This window comes from Parasteatoda tepidariorum, chromosome 7 (assembly GCF_982258835.1).
Source record: "Parasteatoda tepidariorum strain Cologne lab strain chromosome 7, Ptep-v5.0, whole genome shotgun sequence".
Lineage (NCBI taxonomy): Eukaryota > Metazoa > Arthropoda > Arachnida > Araneae > Theridiidae > Parasteatoda > Parasteatoda tepidariorum.
This window is the reverse complement of record NC_141761.1, coordinates 63,724,782-63,749,787: the sequence shown is the minus strand read 5'-3', so window position 1 is coordinate 63,749,787 and position 25,006 is coordinate 63,724,782. Positions and strand designations below refer to the sequence as shown.

The 25,006-nt window shown below is 28.2% G+C and overlaps 1 protein-coding gene across 1 annotated transcript in view; it reads right to left on the bottom strand.

Moving 5' to 3' along the window:
• LOC107451260 (QRFP-like peptide receptor) overlaps nt 1-5,571 on the bottom strand; it is an 89,779-nt gene extending 84,208 nt beyond the window's left edge. The window contains exon 1 of the mRNA XM_016067306.4: nt 5,344-5,571. The gene's annotated coding sequence lies outside the window, so the exon portion shown is untranslated. The remainder of the gene's footprint in view (nt 1-5,343) is intronic.
• Between the last annotated feature and the right edge of the window lie 19,435 nt (nt 5,572-25,006).

The window sequence follows — 25,006 nt, the reverse complement described above, 5'->3', positions numbered from 1 at the left end:
GGCATAGGAAAGATTGATAAATTATGTGCGAGTTGCAGTGCCCATAAATTTAAGAATGAAGCAAATGGAATTTGCTGTGCTAGAAGACAAGTGAAAATAGCAGAGTTAATTTCACCGATCGAGCGAAATAGGCGTAATAACAATGATTTAATTAAAATAATTAACAAAGTAGCACGAAATATTTAGGATGCAAAAGAAAGATGAATTAATGCATATATTTATTAAAAATATTTTGAAATTTTGGTTTTAATGCCATTTTCTTCTTAGTGCAAACAATAAATTTTAACAATGGTAACTGATTTAACTGTTTAATTTCTAAGTATTGTAGGCTATTTTCTTAACGTGAAAATAGAAAGGTATTTGTGTCAAAAACTTCAGCCCATCAAAGTTGGTATTGGTTGTGGTTTTGTTTCAATGGCTTTAGCGGTATCATTTTACTCTTCTTTTATTTCTTAAACTGACATTACTACAAGTTTAATCATTTTCACCAACTGATGCATACACGTCAAGCGCACCGTTTAAAACTTTTTTACCTAATTGTGACCCGTTTTGTTCTTTAGCTTCATGCGTTACTGTTTTTCTCTCTTAAATATCAACGTTATGTCTGAAGATTATAAGATATTTTAATTTTCGATCTATTATGGCCAACATCTAAATCAAATTAGACTTAGTTATCTACTTAAGCTTAGCAATACGTTTCAATCTTAGCAATACGTTCAACAAACTGATTATGTAAATTTTTATAAAAGGCATGTATGTTTTCAGTTGCATAATAAAATATTTACATTTTCGTAAACAAATTTATATAAATATCTCGATTGTATAAAATAATTTTATAATATTTAGCTTCTGACCACTTCAGTTTTGTTAAGCCTTGTTAGAATTCTTATCAATGTTATCTCTGTGATGTTTAAATGCTTGTTAACAAACTAATTTCATTTTAACTGCTTGAACTACACTAAACTTCGAGACAAGACGTGCCTAACTTATGCACCCGAATGTTCGCGAAAAGATCCTAAGACAAGAGAGACAGACAGAGAATTAGAGTATAAGAAATTAGCAGACAATAAATAAAATACCTATTCATATAAAGAAGAAACACAAGCCCATTCAGACGTTCTTGTTTAGCCCGAGATTAAGACCACGAGTACTGCTCGTGATGTTCATGTTTGGCCCGAAATGTCGATTACGAGCCAGATTCGTCATATTCATGTTTGACATGAAGTTAAACAACGAGCTTGACTTGTGATATTCAAGTTCGGCCTAAGATTTTCATCACGAGTCAGATTCGTGAAAATAGAGCAAAGGGTTTAGAAATATTGTGCATGTTCTAAATTTATAATTCTTGCTTTTCACCGAAAGTAATCTTACTGTAATTATAAATTATTTTTAATGTTACTAAATATGAAAAATAGTAGCAGCTGCTTTACACCAAGTAGTGTAAAGGAACTTTTTCAGGTGTTTCACTTCACCAGGAACTATCCTTTGTTTTGGTGCAGGTGAGCATTTAGTGAAGCACCATTTGGATGTAAAGTAGTTGCCACCTTTCTTGGTGTGGTACATGATTTTTTTTTTTTTACATTGGAAAGAAAAAACCACGCCCAGTTGCTAATGCAAATTATTTAAAAAAAAAACAATCAATAAGAAAAGATTATGATCAGTTTCATGGAAACGTGGAAAATATTGATAAAAAAAAATAGATAATCTATATACAAAATACAGATAATCATTTCTATAAAAATACTGTCGAATAAAATTGAGACGCTTTCAGTAGGATAAAACATGGTAGTTATTTTCCGCAACATCCTAAGCCAAAATTTCTGGAAGATTGAATGCATGGTCTTAAATATAAACGATGTAAACATGAAGCCTGTAGCTTTGCAGAGAAACATGATAGATGTTTTATTTGTGATTTTCTGTTCCAAAATATAATCAATTGACTTTACGATAAGTTCCAAAAAAACGCATCCCATTTGTTCATTGTTTAGACTTTTGTATTTTCTGCAGTGTAAGAGGTTATAATATTAGTTTGTTGCTAAAACTATATATTTCTGCTGGTAAATTTTTTCATAATATTTATTTGTATAAGCTCTTAGTAGACTTTCAAAAAAAACTTATTTATTCTCTAAAATATAGTTTTTTTAATCAAGTAATTTTTATTTTTGAAGCTAAATGGCTATTTTAGCAAACAAATAAATATTTAAGCAATTTTATTCACGGAGTTTTCATCGAAACTAAAAGATATCATAAAAAATCAGTTTCGACTTATTTTCCCAAAGAAAAAATAAAGCAAAGAAACACAAGTAGAGGTTTAAGGCTGAAATGGATCCCTGGTTTGAGCAATGATTATTCATAAAGATTTTTTCTTGTATAATTATTTATTTATTTAGAAAATTGATGACGGATGTTCAACTGAGTCGTTCATTAAGTTCACTAATTTAACAATATGAATATTAGGAAGAGGACAGTAACAAAGAAACTAAAAAAATAATATGAGCTTTAAGGGCATAAAAATCTACCAAAAAGCTTTAAACATATTACGTGGCGTTATTTATTTCGCTTTTTTAAAGACGTAAAAGTATTGCTCGTTGGAGCAGACTTATTAAAATGTCCAACGAAAAATGTAATAAAAGAAAGCAAATTTGATGAAATTTATTTTTCTTATAATTAAAATATTGGTACACTATTGGGATATACATATTTTATTCTACAAATCATAATTAAAAATACATTTCTATAATAAGAAAATTTTTAATTATCCTTTCGTAGAAGTTTTCATGTCAAGTTTTCTGAGAAAATTGAATTACTTTTGAAAGTGATGTTATCTTAATCGTCATATTTTATTAAAAAAATGCGTTTGCGTAAGATGGAAAGCTATCGAAAACAGAATTTTTATATTTACTTTATACTCATCGATGCCATCCTAAAGAGAGCATAATGTAATAAATATATACAAATAAGAAAAAATAATAATAATGAAGAGACGATTTACAATTGTCTATAAATAAGAATGTGCGTATATATAAAACATTTCATACATTTCTTCACAAAATTCTGATTAACAACTTTAATGACAAACTTATTATTAACTTATACAAAAATATTTTATGAAAAACAATGAACTATTATTATTCATGTATAATAACTGATACTGAATATATACTTCTTTCATTGCGTGTGCTCTATCAACATAAAATCCTAAACATATATTTCTTAAAAAATTTGCAATGAAGTTTAAGGATTTAACGTTTTATTTTTTACTTTTAAGGTCAAATATCACGAGCGAGAAATTTTTTTTTCCTGATGATATACTATAAATATGTTTTTTATTTTAAAAAATTAAGAAAGTATATTTAAAACAGTTTATAAATATAAACTGAAAAGTAAATTTAAAGCATTATTGCGAAATTCCATAAAATTTAATTTTCTGAATTCATAAGAATAAACAACTTGAGAATAATATAAAAAGTAAATTAAAAGACAATATTTTAAATCGAGAAAAATATTTCCGCCATTTAAACAAATAACAAATCATAACAGCGATTGAAGTAATATTACTTTTAGTTTCCTTATAATGAAGCAAACACGGAAGGATATATCACATATTTTTCCTAAAGGTAGTTTTATATATAAATGTAAGTATCAGTAACACAAAAATTAAAATAGCATATAAATTAGATTCTTACTATACATGAAAAAAAATTAAATTGAGTAAACATTCAATGAAATGTAATTCAGCATTTATGTACGCATTTTAAAAACAGCGTAACTTCCGCAAACTGTTAAAATGAATATCAAAAACAATAAGTAATTTACTTACACTTCAGTTGAAAAGAATAACAATGTCACTATTTTTACTAAAATTGATTTGCATAAATATTTAAAATAAGTCCGATAGCAAATAAGATTTATAAAAAAGCGATAAGAAGTAAAAAAGTATTAAAAAAATATAGTTCTATTTACATCATATTCAAATACAGTATAAATTTCAAAATGGCAGAAGAAAATGCATTCAATGTAATATTTAATTAGGTTAAGACATGATCAACCTTTGATCAGTATTATGATCAGTTTCATGGAAACGTAGAAAATATTGATAAAAAAAGAGATAATCTGTATAAAAAATATAGATAATCATGCATTGAAAGTGTACTAAAAGAAAAGGACTCAAACATTTAAATTGTGTCAAAAAACTAAAATAATTTGTACCTTAAATTTTGACAATTATATTTCTCGCTATAAAGTAACAAGCATTATTTGATATTAATTTTAAAAGAAAATTTAATTGAGTAAAAAACATCTGCACAAAAATTTTCTTCTTGCTTAATTAAATTGAATTTTGCAAAATTACTAAAATAATTTATGCCTTAAATTTTGAAAATGATACCTCTCTCTAGAAAAATAAGCATGATTTGACATTAATGATAAAATAAAATTTTATCTGGTTAAAAGGTGCAACACAAAAAATTGCTCCTTGTGAAATCAGAAAAATTGTATAGTAAAAATAATTATGCAATTTAATTGAATGTATACTTAAATGAAATGAATAACCAAAATTGAATTAATTAGAAATCAAAATAATTTTACAATAAAATTTATTGTATAATCAAATTGTTTTCTTTAATTTTATTATTCCATGAAAAATTCAGAAATTTTATAGTTTTAGCACAATTTTAAAGATTTTATTGCACATTTTTTAATACAAAATGCATTTGTAACTTGTAAAATTAATTCTTATAAACAAATAAACACTGAGTACATATTTTTTAAAAAATTAAAAATTTTTATTTTCATTAAAATTTTTCTGTTTTGTTTCGTTAAATATTTTTGCGCTTGCTATGGCTGCAAAATCTGTGTAGTTGAAATTTCGCTCTAAACACGTAATAAACAAATGAGTAATAGTTAAATAAAAGTGTACTATTAAATTGAAATAATTAAATAATAATTTTTAGTAAAATTAAACTTGATCAAATTATTCCTTTAGTTTTATTATTCCATTATAAAATTCAAAAATTGCATAATTTCAGTAATTTTAAAAGGTTTAATTACACATTTATTATTCAAATATATCTTTTCAATTTGTATATTTAATTTTATAAACAAACAAACATTAGAAAAAATTTATAAAAATTTTTTTAAATATTTTTTTTTAATATTTTTAATAAGCACTTCTGCTCTTGCTTTGGCTGTAAAATTAAGTCTATGCAATTAAAATTTTGCTTTAAACGCATAATCAACAGATTGAGGTTGTTCTTCAAATAACCTAATTTTTTTTTCTTCAAAAAATGGAATAAAATGTTTTCTCTTAAGCTTTATGAAATTTATGAAACTAGCAAAACTTACCAAATTTAGCAATAAATCTGCATTTAAACTAGGATTTTTTTTCTGAGGAGTTGATTTCAATTTTCAGAGAATAAATGCTTTTTTATCTTTTTTGGTGTCAACCCGCTGCCTGTTAACTCTAAAAGTTAACTGAAAACCGCGCACAGTTAACAGATGAAGCGCACAGTGGATGAATGAAAGGAAAAGCAAGAGCGCAGGATCTTAAGAGATGTGGACAGAGTGGGAAGCTTTTCGTCTCGTTTAGTCCACCCCCGCTTTTCCCACTCTTAGAAGTTCAGTTGAAAGCGCTGCCTGTCGTGCAAGGAAGACAACAAAAATATGTTTCCTTTTTATTCTTGTTTCGCTAAAACATTTTTAACATTTTTTCTCGGGTTTGTGGAAAATGCATTGTTGCTGTTAATGAGCGAAAGAAGAAAGCCGGAAGCAATTAATTTAAAAATTCTAGTAATTGTTGGGGAGATTGTAATTTTCCTGTGAGAAGTTTTGTTGGAATTGGATTTTTCCGTCCAAGATCATCATTCTTAAAATACTTTCAAATCAGTTTATTTTTCTTTATATGATTGATTTTCATTAAGATTTATTTAAATCTTTGAAGTTTGAGGACCATTTAATGAATTTTTTATTTCGATGCGTAATAAAAATGAATAATATTCAAAGTAAATTTCTTTTTAACCTTCTGAACTGTTTGAAGAATAATTAATGTCAGTGTTTCAGCACTTTCGTTCATTTTCATTTATTTATTTATTTATAGTAAAAAATTCATTGCGATTGAAAATTTCTAAAAAAAGGAAGCAGGCATGGCAGCTATTATAGAGGCAATAATTTTTTTAGAAAAGCTTTTTTAAAATCGGTTTTTCCCATTATAGAATGCTAATATTATGTTTTTTCAATCCCCTTTTTATTTTTAAATCAGTTTCAACTTTTTTAAGTAAGAAATGTTTATTTGTTAAAAGTTGAAATGCATTTCGAATAATTGTTTTAAATTTTAATTCTCAATAATATTTTCAAAGCATTTTATATTAGACTTCATCTTGTTGTCCTAAAAATTGAAAATAATTCTTGCTAAATTTCTTATTTACATTCTATATAATTCAAAGAATTTTAAAATGTCAATTTATTTTTAAAGTTTTTGTCGATACAAATTAGACAACACTTTACAAATTTACTGTTACAAATTCAAAAATAGTTTTAAAAAAGTCGTTGCTTATTGTAAAATGTGCATGAACTGCAGAAATATTGCAACTTTCATATGTTGAGTAGTTCTGAAAGATAATTATTATATTAAAGAACACCATATTTAAAAACATATTAATACTCTGAGAAAAAACATTTAAGTCAAAATTAACAGAATATGGTAAAATATACCATGTTTCTGGCTCTATGGAAACACCAAAAAGATCGACAATTTTTACCATTGCGTTTTGTTAATAATTTTGGTAAAACAAGCAATAAAATATGGCTTTATAATATGTGATAAAATTTAGTAATTTTATCATACCTTAGAACAGGGCATGAAAACAATTTATTCAGTTATTTTCAGCTTTGTAGTTTTCACTGAAGCAGTGGTAATAAAAACGATAAATTTGAAAACCAAAATTTTCGGTGAGCCATTGAACTGTCATAAGTAAACAATCTGTACAAATATATTATTTAATCTTTTTTTTTAATTTTCAATGCCTACCACATTTTGCAACTATATTATCATAAAACGAAATATATGCCATCGTAATACTTATAAATCGGTATTGTTGATCTCTTTTTCGTGTGTACCATATAGGTGGATCAACGTCACCCCAACAGCAGAAGAAAGACAGATAGAAAGGAGAGAAAGAAAGAAATTGCATCCATGCCCGAAGCGGGATTCAAACCCTGGAATTTCCTGTTATGAATCAGCTCCCTGGCACAACACAGCACGGCCGGCTGTTTTGTTTAATCTAATCTGTTCCATTTTATTTAATCTGATGATACATTTATCAGACTCTATTTAATTTAATGTCAAATCAAATCTTCAAATCAAATCAGTATCTTCGAATCAAATCAGTAAAAAATCAAATCTTTTAGGAAAGAATTCGTTTCTCTTGAAAAGTTTAAATAATGATATTATTTAAACTGTTATTTTGAGCTCTTTTCACTTTATCATTAGCCGATTTATCTGATCCCGAAACTTTGTTAGGTAAGCACAATAATCTGCGCTTTGTCATTCGTATGTATAGAAATATGCTTTAAGGCATTTATGCACTGTACAAGCAATATTTATGGAAAATGAAAGAGCTGTCAAATAAAGGGAAAGATAATTCCTAATTTAAATAATTTAAGCTTTCATCTTAAGCCAGAGACGTGTATAGAAAGGCCATATATCTATTTTAATAAATAGAGGATTAAATCTTACACAAAATATTTGAATCCCTTATTATTAAGACAGACCAAAGTTTAAAATTTTAGTTTGTGATGATTACTCATTTTTCGACTTGTTTAAATAAATTTACAATTCTTCTTAATAATTAAATTTTTATCAGGTTACATAGATTTATTTAAGAACATACCTTATCTAATTTTATTTTTCGATCTTAATGTCATAAGATATAAAAAGTCGATGTAGTTGGAATTTCAATCAGTGTAGTACGGGATTTAATCATGTTATTTTCTGTTTGGAGGCTTTTATTTTGATTTTAAACTGTAATTATATTGTCTTTAACTGTATTGCTGAAATGAAACTAGTTTTAGGTGTGGTATAACTAAACACATGGCTCCTGTGCCTGAAATTTATACCACTAATTTATGTACTGAACATTATTAACTAGAATAAATCATGGTGTTTTGTAGTTTTCAGCAATGAAATACCAGCTTGAATCCCATGATTTAATGTTTAAAATTTATTTCTCAAAATTTTCATGAAATATTTGGGATTAGTTATACTTTTTTAGTTCCTAATGACAGAAAGCTAAATTCAACAATAGAGGCACAAATATCATGAAAATCTTAAGATTTTCTTAAATTGTTTAAGAAGACGTTACGAAAATAATTATTTTACTTTAACTGGAACATTAAAGGGAATTGAGTTTCTTTTTTTCTTCATATTTAACACTAAGTGATGAAGAGATTATTATACTGTTAGTATATATATCGTAGACGAAGTTCTCATGGGAGACAGGAAAGTAATGTCAATTTCGGTGCATTTGACATTTGTTATCAATATTTTATTTTTAATCAATAATGTATTCACACTCGTTAGAAACAACCTTTCATGCCGAATCGAAAATGAATCGAAATAGATCGAAAAAAATTAGTTTTTAAGACTAACAACTATTTAATGGGCTGAAACGACATTACTTTTCGATCCCCCTAATATCACTGAAATTTTGCATCTCGCCTGGCTTAATGAGAAAGACTTCAGTATTTTCTAATATGCTAGATATTTTTGGTTCACTATAACCAGCCCCTTTGCTTTACGCTAATTACTGAATTTAGTTATGCTTATTGCAATACATGTTTAATAACGCAATTTAACGCAGACCTTCGTTACTTACGGTCGCAACGGTCATTTTCTTATCACAATCTGTCGGAAATATCTGAGCATAATAATATGATAAAGCGTAATGAGTGATTAATTGATAAATTTACGAAAGTTATAAGAGTTCTTTACAGAGCTGTTTGATAAATGTTTAAAAACTAATCAGTATCGTCCTGCAGTAGTAAAAGTTATAGGCTATCTTTGTAAGTTGTTGACTTTTTCTAGTAAATTTTCAATCGGTATAATAGTTCAGGAATAATTTGGATTTTCTTAAAACGACTTACTTTGTATTTTAAATTATGAAATATGCGCTTTATAAAAAACATTCTACAATCCTTAGTATAATAGCACTGATTCAAGTACTGAATTCGTATCATAAATCGGAATGTTTTTATTAAAATTTCTGTGTAAAATTTATAAAACAGATGATAAAGAAAAATTTTGAACGGAAAATAAAAGCAATAAAAATGTTTTTGTTTGAAAGTGAAAGAATAGAATTCTCGCAATTATAATTCGTTCAATGCATGTGAAATATCTTATGGCAGGTTTTTCTCAAATTTACGGTGCTTTAAAACTCACCTTTTAAAATTAAAATTCTTAATTTAGTGATCTTACTTACACTCTGTAGAACTAGAAGCTTTATTATATTGCTAAAAAAATCCAATTGTCATCATAGTGCTTTTTGTAATGAAATTGGAAGTCTTCAACCTTCATGACCGACCCCTTGACTGACTACAGGCTGCCACAGAAGAAGTTCTTCTTAACTTGAATGCAGCGATGTTTAACAAAATATCTTTAACACTTTCATGGCGGCAATGACGCTGCTTTGTCCCAACCGCTACGCTTAGAGTTGAAGCATAACGCAAATTCCTGTAAGACTTGTTTACTTTATTTTAAAAAATAATATTCAATTGCAAATAATAACCATATTTCTTTACATAATAATGGAGCACCTCGAATATACCTAGAAGAAGAGTTTACTTATCCGTCGCGATAAAAGAGCTAAATGTGGAAGTCACTGGAAAACAACTGCAGATGGTCCGTCACTGAAACTACGAAAACTGCTGAGATCTGAAGACATTTCGATGCTAGAAGTTGCAGAAGTCTCACTGGGAAATGAACGACCACCCAATTTACACCGAAGAGCCATTGCATTATGACCACCCTGCTAATATCATGTAGGACCACCTTTATCCCTCAAAACTGCTAGCACCCGCCGTGGCATTGATTCCACAAGGTGCTGATAGGTAGTCTGAGGTATCTGGTACCAAGCTCTCACCAACTTGTCCTGCAATTCCCTCACATTGCGAGGGGGTAGCGTGGCAGAACGAATTTGGTTTTCCAAGTAGGACAACAAATTCTCTATTGGGTTAAGGTCAGGTGAATTTGGGAGACAAAACATGACTTCAAAGTCACTGGAATGTTCCTCGACGATTCGACCCTTATGACATGGTGCATTATCCTGTTGGTAAGCACCATTCCCCGCAGGAACAACTGTTGCCCTGAATGGGTGAACCTAGTCTGCAAATATATTCAAGTAGCTCACAGACTCCAGGTACTGTTCACTGAGGATTATGGATCCTAATGTGCCCCATGAAAACACTGTTCCAGGGCGAGAGACCATGAAAATCAGGGCGAGCCCATTGTTATAGATGGAGGTTGTTCATAATGTAATGGCTCTTCGGTGTATATGTGTCAACCTATATCTTACTCCTAGTGACTTCCACCTGAATGAATGCTGTAAATTCATATCCAGGTTTCTCTTTCCAACAAACTGCTGTTGCAGCCTGATTCCATTCCTATGCAGCAGACATATGTGATAATAGTACAGAGAAGAAACTTTTTACATAACACATTATGTGTTATAATACCTGTGGTTCTAAAATTAAGAAGTAGCTTTGATTTTGCTAAATCCTTTTGCAATGTATCTTTTCAAGTAATTAGGCTTTTTTTAAACTTTCTTTCCGAATGTCATACATTAATGTTGAGTTGCTTATGTTGAACCAGCATCATTTAAAATCCACATTTTATTAAATTTAAACTGATCTTAATTTTGTGTTGATTTGACTAAAAGATTTTGCTAAGGACGCATGTAGTCATAGCATACATTTCTTTACAGGACATGCACACATGAGTGCCGGAATACATATTTTCAAAAATTAAGTAAATTGATTGAAATAGAGAGTCCGAAAATTATGCATTATAGTAATGTAATAGAAAGTACAGAATAGTACGAGATTAAAACAAAGACGTTAAAATCCGAAAAGTCATTTCCATTTAGAGAAAAGAGAATTAGTAAGCAGTTCGCAGTAAAGTAACTCAGTATATCGGAACTTGGAGAAATTCTTTTCAGAAGGTAGTCAAAATTCATGCCACAACTCTGCAATGTTCATAACACGAGATCTTTAATTTTTAAAATAAACTAATGGGGATTTTTTTTCAGACCTCTGTAAAAAGCATTCCTGAAATTTAAAGGTTAAAAGTATCGGTATTCAGGAAGTCCTGACTTTGCAATGATAATTCAATGTTTGCAGTAGAACTTTATGTTAGAAATTATGCTAGAAAAAGAGAGAAGGACCACTAGGTCGTCAATAGGAATTAAACTCAGGACGTGTTTAACAAACTAATGCACTAACTCCTAAAACATCCCCATCGCACAGTTTGCCTTCGTAATCGATAAAATTAAGCCGGAAAACAGATAGGGAAGAATATATTATCGTCTTTTTTCAATTTTGTCTGGTCTATTTTCTCTCTACATTTTATTGCAGAGGTCAAATACTGGAGACTATATTTTAAAATTATATTAACGTCAAACTTTTTCCAAATTTTTTTGTAAGGCAGTGCAAGTTATGATACACAGAGAAGAAAATTCCGGTAAAATTACTCTAAAGTAATTTTAACCTAATAAATGATTTTCATGCCATGCTCTAAGGTATGTTAAAATTAGCAAATTTTGCCATATTTGCTAAATTTAATTACCTTTTTTTCTAAAACCATATTTTGTTAAATTTATTAAAATCATTACCCAAAAGCTTCGCTAAAAATTACCTATTGTTTTAGTATTCTCGTAGAACTAGAAACACTGTAAAATGTACCATATATTGGTAGTTTTGAAAATACTTTTTTCTTAATATATGTCCAGCTGCTGCACGTTTATGCAATGTATGGTGCAAAAAATTAAAATAAATAGACTAGCTTAATATATTTCCATCAAATTATCAGATTTTCTTGTATTTAATGGTCTACATGATTTGAGTGTCCAACTTTAAAAATGCGTATCAATTTGTGTTGAAAAAATGATAAGCAGCGAAATAAGAAATAAAAACGCATTTCTCAAAATAAGCACTTCTTTACCTAATGGATTTGAATCTTCTACCACCAAAATATTGAGGATATCATTCTGAAAGATCCGATAGATTTGAAATGTTATATTAACATTAAGGGATCAAAACTTTAAAATGACCGCTCCTCTAACTAAACTATCTGTCGAGATTGAGGCTATCTCCTTTTATGTTGGAGGTCAAAAATCTGAATCCAATGATAAAAGATCTATTTATTCAGATAAAATACATCTTTATTAACGATTTAACTCTAAATAAATTCTGCTTTAATTCATTAACTTGATTAATGTCAAGACCCCAAACCAATACCATTGCATGATAGTACAAGAAAATTCATATAAAAAACTATTAAGGTGTTCCGTTTCCTTAAATGCGCAATATACTCTGTTGAGTTAGTGAGATTTTTTATCAAAGTTAATTACTTGCAATTACTACTCATTGAAAAAGGGATTTGGACTCGTACCAGCAGAGCCTTATAAGCTTAGAACAACAAAACAATCTTGAGACGAAACGGACAATAAACAAAAAGTATTAATGCTAACGAAGGATTTACGCGTCTAAAGTAGCATTTTTTATTTATGTATTATTAAATGTTTTCATTGCATACTCATTCACATGTAGACTGAAATCCCACATTGCAAAGGTGCTCCCTTTATTCCTTGAACAAAATATTTTCATTATATTGTGAAAAACGCTTCTATATCTTTGAAAGTAAAATAGCAAAAAAATCACCATCTATTTATTCGGTACCTTCAGATGTCCTTTCAACTCAAACAAAATTAAAACACACTTTTCTGCCACGAATTCCGCCAAAAAAAAATCTCTTTTAAGAGAATTCGTTGCAACTGAAAAATACAAAAGTTAAAATCCTTCACCCCATACATTTTCTTTTCATCTACTCAATGGAATAGAAAATTGATTTCCATATGTAGCTTTCACAGCTCATCATAGACGATTCACAATCTGAAACTATTCTAAACTCAGAGAATATAAGGAGACGGGGTTAAACAGACATTCAACATTCAAAATGTATGAATTGTTGTTACAAAAAGAAACGCAGTATTAAAGTGATATTACATAGAGATGCACACGAAGAAAAATATTAAAACTTGAATGAAAATGTATTCTTTTCTTTGACGTAAGAAAAGAACAGAATTGGTTTTTTTGTGAATAGGGACTCTGGTAGAAAATGCACGAAAATTATTAAAGAATTTTAAAATAAACATGTTTTTTTCATTTAGTATAAAAGGAACGAAAAACGAAATCTGGTACAGTTCTATAAATTTTGAGTCAATTTCTCTCCGTTTTTAATAGTTTTTAAACTGTTAGCACAAGAAAGACTGAAACTTAGTATATACTTATATTGCCCGAAAGCAGTCAAAATGACAGGATTGTAAAAGAATAACTAATGTGTACAGAAATTTGCTTAAAATTAATTTTTATTATTTTTTGTATTATTTACAGTTATATAACAAGTTATTAGTAAATATTAACAATAAAAAAATTATATTTTGTACAAAAAGTCACAAAATTCTAAGAAATTGTGTCATTATATGCATTATTGTTTTCCTGATTGAAATTTAAAAGCAGTCAAAATGACTTCCTTGGGCAATCTAATGTTAAAAATATTAAATTTCATTTGCTGTATCTCATTTTGCCAACATAACCTAGTATAACAGAGATATTCATTGGTTATAGTGCATTTCTCCGTTTTGTCTGGGTTACGTAAGAGTTTAATTAAATATTTAATAAATAGATGGCAGCACAATTTTTCATAACATTAAACATTTTGGCGCAGGTCGAAAAGCTACATTGTGTATATTTTTTACAATCGTAATACGACTAATTGTTGAACATACAATTGTGCAAAATGAATTACCTTAAACTCTATTACAGATACTGTGGGAACACCTGAACGTCATTTGGACCAATTTAAAGCTTCATTGTAGTTGTAATAAATTTGCATGATATTATGAATCAAGGATTCAATTTTATGATTCATTTCGAACTTTTTATTCTAGTAATACGCGTAGCAATTGCAACTATTTGAAACGCTTCTGAAATTGCTGTGAGATCTTGAAGTGAAATGTCATAATTTGCAGCTACAATACAGTGAATTATTATATGAATCTTAATGTCCTTTTTTTTTATCCAATTTCAAAAACACTTATGTTGCTTTGGAGTTAGAATTGTATATGTTTACATAAAAATTCCATCCAGTCATAAAAAAACTCTGAAATAAAAAAAGACATAGCGTCGATTTTACAAAATAGTACCATTTTTCATACTTTTTATGCAATTAAAGACATTTCCTCATTTAAACAATCCTTAATATATTTTTTGGGGTTTGCCATAGAATTGCCGATTCACAACAAACCAATTCTGTTGATTTCTTGCGTTAAAGAAAAGAATACATTTCCATTCATGTTCAAATATTTTTTCATATGCATCACCATATAATACCACTTTAATAAGACGTTTTCTTTGGCATATCTACAATTCTTCCATTTTGAATGTTGGACGTCTGTTTCACCCCCCCCCTTCTATACTCTGAGTTTAAAATAGTTTCAGATAGTGAATCGTCTATGATGAGCTGTGAAAGCAACATATGGAAATAAATTTTCTATTCCATTGAGTAGATGAAAAGAAAATGTTTAGGGCGAAGGATTTTAACTCTTCTATTTTCTAGTCACAACGAATTCTCCTAAAATGGATGTTTTTTGCTGAACTAGGGGCATCAAGGAGTGCTTTAATTTTGTTTGAGTTGGGAGAATATCTCAAGCTGCTGAATAAATTGCTGGCATTTTTTTTCTTCTTATTATTCTGCTTTTAGTGGGATAGAAGCTTTTTTTTATTATTGAATGAAAATATTTTGCTAAAAGGAATAAGAAGAAAGCACCTTCGCAACGTGTGAATCATTTCTACATACAAATGAGTATACAATGAAAGCATTTAATAATGCGTAAATAATGAATGCTAATTTAGACGTATAATATTTTGCTGTAAGTAAAATATTTTTTCTAACTCTCTTTCTTCCCCTTCAAATAAATGTTTAACAAATGCTTTTTTCCGTATTTCTTTTCAGTGTCTGATATAATAAATTGTTTTTGATTTTAACGATAATGATAATAATTGCTCGATGTTTAATACGTCTATGTTTTACTTTCTTTCTATAGTTAGAACTTCAGGAAGAACGTGTTTTTGAGCTTTCTTACTTAAAATTCGTCTCGAGGTGTGACTGTCATTATCAAGAGGTGTAATTTTTTTTCAGTGTATCTTTATTAAATGGTACCGTGATAATTATCAAGTAGGTATAGGTGTTGAGTTCTACTTTCTTAGATTATGTCATCGTTAGATTAGTAATGATTCTTTCGTTTTATTGTTCTTGATCAAAAATTTTATTTAGCATATTTAGTGATTGTCATAGCATTGATTACGGATGTAAATATTTATAGACGAGAGTTTTTTTTTCATTTGGCGTGATCGTAGATCTTCATTGGATCATCTTTTCATCGTAGATTTTTTTCGTCAAAAATTATAATCAGATTTACAATCTAATTGCAATATTTAAGTGCTCAAACATTTTCTTTTATAATGCATTTTTCAAAAATAAAAGTGCTTTTCTCAGCCATTAAATATAATCTATTATGCTTAAAATTTAATTATTTCGCAATGTAAACTGTCTCAGCGAAAACTCTATTGCTGTTGCTTGGGACATACCTCATGCTACAATCAGCAATCACATATTTGAATGAATTTTAACTCAAAAACATTGCATGTTATTTTAAGAAACGAAGGTAAAAAGATACACATTGCAAATGTGTAACACAAAAATTCAAAGCTTTCTGTTTAAACTTGATACATGCAAACATTATTGACTCAAGTCTTCATGGAATGTTTTCATATTCGATGTAGACTTCTACATTGAATTTGCAAACATGAATTTGAGAGACTCATAGTATTCCTAGTATAGTATTTATTGCAATAATAATCGTAATATTCAGAGGAATTTCACTGTTGTGTCCCGTAAGTGGTGTTTGAAATTAATTAGTATATTCTTCTAAAAATCTTTTGTAATTATGTCTGTGCGCTTAAATATTTTTAACAAATGTTAATTCATAAAACAAATAATTCATAATGTAAAATTCATAAAACAAATAATTCATAATGCAAAATTCATAAAACAAAAATTGAAAATTTTATAAATGATTTTTTAATAAGAAAGTTTATTAAAAATTACTTGAATGATTTTTTTTTAAAATTACGATAGTCGGAAGTTAGCTCTTTTTGAAAAGCAAGAAAAGAAAATATCTTTTCCACCAAAATATATGCATCAAATTGGGATGCCATAGTTTAAGTTTCCAATTTTTAACATGTAAATTGGAATAAATAATAAAAGTATTCTAATAAATTAAAATAAAATATTTTTATCAAATATGAAATTTCCCATATTTACAAGAATGTAACAGAAAATATATCAAGATTATTAAAAATGCCTATTCCGTACCTTAGCACATGTCCTGAGGTACCTAAAATTACAACCACAACTAGGTTTGAACAAAATTAATGAGCTTTGAAAATGAAACGTTTTTCTTCAATAGGCTGTAGAGACTTACCTCTACATTCTGCTATATTAGAAATAGAGCGAAATTTTAAGCAATCTTGCACTGTATGGCCAACGATCTGCCGGGAAAAAAACCATAGCGTGAGCTTTGTGGATTTGGTAGTGGTCCGGAAGCTAATTTACAATAAAGCAACTTTTAAAGACTTTTTTTTTTTAAGATTACTCCTCTTTTCTGTAGTTGTTCGCATTTGTAATTCAAGCTTTTATTTCTTTTCAAATTTGTTACCTGAACTATACAAGATCAAAAATCAAGCTTCTTTTCTTATTTAAAAAAATGCCAAACAGGTGACAATGAACAGGTCATTAAACACAGTTGAATTGAGAAATGGAAGCTGGGAAATCCCCCCTCTTGGGTTGCAGCTGTGACCACATTTAAACATTCAGATATTACTGCGTTTGCACACCTACACTGTTAGAAATTTCTTGGAAAAATTGTTAAATAACAATGTTTAATTTCTATTTTAGTATATTCAAACAAAACAATCAAAAAATTATAAATAAGATGGTATTCAAACTGTTTAGTAATAAATTGTTTATTAACTGCATTCACTTATTAGGGTTAAACAACCAGAATTTTATCACATCAACTAGGCCAACCTAATTCCATGCAGTTCATTTTGCATGGAATTCCACTTAATTCCATGCAGCTGGGTACATATTATTGCCGACTGAATGGGAGTTTCAGTCCCAGCGTTGGCACCGCAATATTTCCGCTTGATAACCCAAAGCCCATTACCTAACGGAAAACCTAGCTAGAATGTCCAATTAAATTTCTTTATCTCTGTTTTGAAACCATGCTAGTTATAAATGGTTAAAAAAATTCCTATAGTTTCGTATTCACTGTTTTTTAACCATACTAGTTATAAACGTTTTTAAAACCTTAAAAGTAAAAAAATTTCTTCTCAGTAAACATTACGGTTGATTGGAAGGAGAAACTTATACCTGTTATTTTACCATAATTTTAGAATGGAAATTATAACAGTGTTTTAATTTGATTAATTTGGCATTGAAAGTTCATTTCAATGGTTCTGCTAAAGTTTTAGAGTGCAAGTACTTACATTGTATTACAAGACCTTTTACTTTTTACTATTTTTAATTAATGTAATGTTTCAGTTGTTGACTTTTGCCCCAATCTCTTCTACTTTTAAAAGGCGAAATTGCTTAAATTAATGCTAATTTTGCTATTAAGTTTTTAGGAGTCGTCTTTGTCCCGAGGTACAATAGTCTTAATGAATTTTAATTTGTTGAATAATTTATTGAGATCCTTTGCACGAGAAAAAATACTGAACTAGCTTTCATTTGTTATTGTAAAACTTTAAATTGGTTTAATATTGAAAATGTCATTATCAATGCGTTTTCAAAGACTGCAATGATATATAAATACATAATTGAGGTTTTTTAAAAAAGTATATTTAAGGTATTAGGTGAATTGATATCCAGATAGTCACTTAAAAGTGCAATATTATCAGATGATAATTGCAATATCATTCAATAAAGCACGAAAACTAAAATTAAAGAAATAAAAGCTTTATTTTAGACAAATAATCTTTACTGGTATTTTTTCATAATAAATACTAGACATGGATTCGTAAGTATATTTTAGATAAAATATAAGAAAATCAAAATTTTAAAAAATTGCATTTTTAATTTTTTCTCAAAATCAATATTTATTATTCTTTGATTTACCATTAAAAAGTTTAAATAATGTACTATTGTCTCTAATTAAAATTTTAAAATACAAACTTTAATGAGGTAGTTAAAGAAATAAATAACTTATTATTAACTATGAAGAATGCTATTTATTTGTATGATCCGAAATTTAATCTATAAACTGAGGCAATCCTCAGAAAAAATTCTGTGATATTATCTCTGAGACCGTTTAATGATTGTCTAATTATATACTTTCCACCTTTGAAATTACATTTTTAATCTTAAATTATTATTAAGAGATAAAACTTCTTATCAGTTAAATAAAAAATTTACCCATACTACTTAATCATTAACGAGAGAAAAAAAGCCTTATCTCCTCTTATTATCAGAAACCAAATTTTTTTCCTTCATCCTTATTTTTAAAAACAAAAATATAACTTGATTTTCAGAAATGCTGAAAAATAGATTTTATAGGGAAATATTTTATGAGGTAAAGTGAGAACCGTAATATACTTTGTTTGCTGATTATAAAAGTAAGCGTCATATTACTCTACTCCACATTTAGAGATTTATGGCTCTGGCTTTATAATAAATTCGATTCGAAAAGAAAGTACTTAGTAGATAGAGAAAACTATTAAATGTTCGTTTGGACTATTTCTTAACTATGGCAAACTATTAAAATTCCTTATTTCAGAGGAATTCTAAATCATAAGTCGAGTTTAAATAAAATATACTTTTTCGTTCAAACAATTTCGAATTAGTTTTCTTATTTTAATATTATTATTTATGTTTATAGAAAGCACAGTTATATTTATGTAATTGCATAATATTTTAAAAGTTATTTTTTCTTAAAAACGATATATTTTTTTTAAAATCGTAAAAGCATTTAATTTACTTTACTATTTTCTCAAATACATTTATTATTATATTTAAATATGCATTTATTATGCTCGGATGCACTTTTTAAAATACAATAATTTGAAAATAGTTGTAACTTTTTAAAAATTAGTTTTTCAAATATATTGCTTTTTTTTCTTGTTGCAAGAGGAATTTTCTTAAGCTTTTTTCTTTATAGTATTATTTTCTCAAAATTAGAAATATAATAGAGGTTCGATTTATGATATTAATATAAATATTAAATGCTGAATTTTATAAATGTGCATGTTGTTATAGTGAGCTTGATGAATATATTCTGCTTTATTTTAGATGCCTTTAATCACAATTTTTTTTTTTAAAAAAGTGTATAAAAAATTATTTAACTCTTCTTTATAAGAACCAAAACAATCTTCTAATAAGGTAAAGATACTTTGAATGAATTATAACTTTAGCGACACGCAAATATTGACATAATTAAAAACTCAAGTACTTCATGAAACTGTACTCGTGCGTTTACATAAAATATTTAATTTTTTAAGTGGCACGGTAAAAATCATTCTTATGAAAGAAAAAAACTTTGCAATATAATATTTCCAAGCAATATTTTGCAAAGCTATTGTTTGTTATTACTCAAACTTTGCATTGAATTTCTTTTGATAAATGATTGTATACGTGCTATTCAAAGAATATAATTTGTAGAGAAAATAAATGCATGAAAAACATTATCGAAAGTAAACAAAAGTTTATAAAAGATATTAAGATTGATTTAATCAAATATAATAACTTAAGAAAATTCAGAGAAAAACCTTCAAATTTCTGCTGAAACTTATTTATAGTTTCTTCATGAATTTTAATAAAATTAAATTATAAATAATATTTCATTTAGTCAACAGTTTATCATATTTAAACTGTTCAAAAGAAAAAATATAGATAATAAGCAAAAATTTGAGCTACGTTTTCCATTTATCTATTTCCTATGTACTCTTCTCTAACTATCTTCTATATAGATCTATATTAAGTCCTATGTATCCGTCTTGTGCCGATTACATGACTCCATCTGTACTCTGAATACATTACTTGTGCTTATCAAGTAACTCTGGATATACTCTAAGTCAGGATTAATCATATCAAATGTGTTTACTGATAATGTACTAGCTTACAGGGGGTGCTCACGGATTATTTCATTGTACCATATTAACATTTGCCGTTATTACTTACTATTTGTCGTTATTGAGAACTTAATCTGAGTTTGCATAACGCAGATTAAAATAATATGCGATATTCTATGATATGTGTTATAGCAATCAAATTCAATTTGATTAATTCAATCTAGTTTAAATATTCTTGATCGCTGGATAATATCCAGCATTAAATAATTTCAATTATAAAATCATTTTAGTAAAAAGCAGTATCAATTTTGTTTGAAGTATTCACTTTTAAAAGAAAAAACTGCAAAATATTTATTTTGTATCCTATATCAGGCCAAATAATCATTTTCCACGTATCATGAGTGTTTTTAATTTATTTTTGATATTATATTGGATTACTGCCAGCTTGTATAGTTTAAATCTGCTAATGTAATTACAAGATATTTTACATAAAAGTGAAAAAGACAAATTGTTAAATATTAATTTATATAATATAGTAAATAATGATTCTTTTCATATTTTATGTCAAATATTAACAGATTCTAGGATAACAGTAATTTTTTTGATGTTATCCCGTATTCATACAAACACTGACCTTTTATCCTGCAACGTTTAACATTTTACGTATGCAATTAGTATGTTTGAACTGTCTTATTATTTTGAGTAAATTCGTATTGAATACATATTATTTTTTTCGGATTAAAGCTATTATAAAAAACTGCCTCCTAAAATTTTAATTACCCAGAGAAAAAATTTTCTGGTAAATTTACGGTAATGTATAGTAATTACATTTCTATTAAAGGAAACAAACATAATTCTCGTTAATAAAACCACTACATACGGTATTTAAGCCATTCATTTGGTACTTTTTTTTCGTTCTTGTGGTAACGGTTTACTGAAAATTCCAGTTTTCGAAATTATAGATCTTTTCATTGCACACTTAATAAAATTTACGAAACTGAAAAGTAAATAATGGTTTAATCAAATAAATGGTTTTTATTCTACTCTCTTAGATATCATCATAAGATTACCAAATTTTATCAAGCATTAGAAAAATGTTTTTTATTGTTAATTTTACCAAATTCATTACTAATGCACTTCAGTAAAAATTACCGAGTTTTTGGCATACCCATAGAGTGAAAAACGTGGTTAATTTTACCCTATTCTGGTAGTTTTAACCATACAATTTTTTTCAGAAAACGAAATTTAACGATTTAAAACTCACATTGCATGAAATGTTATTACTGCAAGAATAAGGCAAGGTTCTTCCAACAAGCAAGCCATATCACTCCTCATTACTTTATTATGGACCACAGTTTGTTTTACTTTCTTAAAATTATAGAAAATGATTCTACGTAACCCTGAGGATAATACTGTAGTGCAGCATTAAAACTCGTATGATTAAAATATTTTAGTATAATACTAGGGAATCCCATCCTTTCTCGCTAACGCTCACTAATCCTCGAAATTGATTACGCAGTTTCACTCAAACAGATTCTTGATCTAAACTCGCTTCACCCACTTTTTACTCCATAATCGCATTTAAAAACTTAATTTTTATAGCATTGCATATTTTATAGTTTATTGTATTACATACTAACAACCACACAATAGTTTGAACTTAAGAAATGCTGCCCAAATTTACCAAAAATTATAATACTGTTAAGTACTACTTATCCGTGAATATTTATAAAAGTATGAAAAAAAATTATAACATAATTCATTAACTTATTATATTCCGAAAAATATAATATATAATTATATTATATATATAATAAATAATTATATTATATGTATAATATATAATTATATTATATGTATAATATATAATTATATTCTAAATTTTATTGTCAGTATTATCCATATAAAATGGATAAAAATTTCCAGTATCTGGAAAAAGGCATTCAGTTTTCACTTCGAGCACTTGTTACTTCCGAAGTGTTAATTGTAATGCGCAAGCGCTTATGTTATGCGGGCGGTTTTGTTCAGTTTTTTTATTCATTGTTTACGCGCCAAAATGCCATAATAAATTTCAGATAATATATGTATTGCAGTTAAATATCAACTTTAAAATATACCCAATAGCAACAAAATATAATTTTTTGAATTAATATTTATGATTAGTTAGACACATTCAATTTTTAGCACTTTAACGCAAATATTGGATATTGGATCAGTCATTTTGAATTCTAGAATTTTGAACTCAAACCTTAAAGTATTAATCAGTCATACATGAAACTCTTATTTTATTTTATTTTATAACTGGCGTGTAACAGTCAACACAATTCATAGTTTTCGACTATCAATATTCAACTTCGCTGCCTTATAATTTTGAACACAACCCAGAAGACAAAGGAATTCCTGGATCACACATTGGGACAAACAAGCATTCGTGGATGACTTTTTGATAGAACTAACCTGCATTTGTTTTACACGAAAACCTCCCATGATTTGCTCGATAGCAATGAGATTCGAACCCATGATCCGTCTCCCACTGAGGATATTTTACGTCAGAACTTCGCTTGGTGCGAGCCGGTAGCAAAGTTTGTACCAACCAGCCACAGATGGGATTCGAACCTGGGGCACATTATTGGGAGGAGAACATCTCTGCCCCCTGAGACACTGTGGCTCAAGAAACTCTTATCGTGATAATTTTTAGAAAATATTCCTGAATATATATACATATAAGTATGTTTCAGACAGATTTCCTTGACGAGTTGGGATTTTATTTTATAACCAACATTGTACAGCCACCACAATTCTTAGTTTACGACTATCAATGTTCTATTCCGTAGTCTTGAAATTTTGAACCCAACCTAGAACACACGGAAATTTCTGAATCAAGCATTTTGAGAAACTAGCCTTCGTGGACGATTTTTCGATGGAATTAGTCAGCATGGAGAGAAAAATTTTGAAACATATGTTACAAGGAGAGAACATTTTTGAAAACCTCCCACGGTTAGCCCGGATACAAGAGAATTCTATCCCATGATCCGTCTAATACTGAGGATATTTTGCTTCAGCACTGTGGTTGGTGCGAGCCGGGATCAGAGTTCTGTCTCCAGTCGGTCCTGGAATTGAGACCTAGGTCATGGCATTGAGAGGGTAATGTTCTACTACCTGAGCCACCGCGGCTCCAGTAACACTTATTGTGACAATTTTTAAAAAATATACTTGAAGCTGAGCATATAAATATGTCTCAGCCAGATTTACTAGTGGAGTTTCGATCACTGTGACCCCTCTACCTCTTATCGCTTGCCAACCTTCTGAATTTCTAACACTGTTTTAGTCAAGACTCTCACTCTTTTAACGTGTAATCGGCCCACTATGGGACAGATTACAGATAACGCAAGCAGCTAGATATTGGAGTGGATTGATATTCGATTTTCAGAAAATATAACTTCACAAACTTAATCAGTCAAAACTAAATTGGAAATTTAAATAAAATGTGAAGGATTGTTCATAATCAGATGGATAATCAATTGAAGAAACTTTTATTTCCGTGATAATGATTTTCTATAAACGAAATTAAGCGTTTTGATAAAAATCCTCAATTTTGACATAAAAAATCTTATACAAACTATTGTTTCATTATATTTGTATTAGTGGGTATGATCCAGGGGGTATGATATGATTCGCCAATCCTCGGAACTGCATGGATTCTTTTTAAATTATTTTGCGATCTTAGCAAGCTTTGCTTGTTCTTTATCAATCCTAAAATTAAATTCATAAAAATATGTTTAAAAAATTCAGAAACAAATTTAAATTACATAAATATGTTTCGATATCAAAAATTTTAATTTAAACCGAATGAGAGTTATTTCTTTTTTCATTTCTACTTATTCATTCTCTTAATTTTCTTCTGGCATTAATTAATTTTAATGCCAGAGTAAAAATATTAATTGCCATCAAGAAAAAAGTGTTACTGAAATCTGCATATGTTTAGAATAAAAATTCAAGTTCAAATCGAAAATAAAATGAAAATTCAAAGCGAAGCATTTTAAAGGTTGAGTTGTGCTTTTACTCTTTACTCAGTTAAAAATATGTTTAAACTCTGAAATTCAACCTGGAGAAAAATAGACTTTAGAATTACATATATTTATCATGAAATTCATATCTTAAATATTAAAAATGGAGAAATGATTCCTTGCATATAGAAAGGAGGAAATTTCTCTGCTAGTAGTATTTGCTAAACTGAATTACGGGATTTAAAATAAATATAAATATTTTACTATGATTTAGAATAACCCAAAAACTAATGACTGCACAAAAAAATTAACCTCAGAATGATCCTCAAAAAACTCGCCGGAAACTTGCAAGATTTCATATTGTTTTAGCAGCAAATAGTTAAAAGCATTCTTGACGAAAGTTCCTGAAATAAAGGTGATGGTGACTAGAACCTTTTCTTAACATAAAAAGATATTTAATTAATTTTTATGCTAATTTTTGATTTTCATTATCATCAAATTTTCAAAAATAAGGCACTCACTTGGTCGTTAACAGAAAATCGATA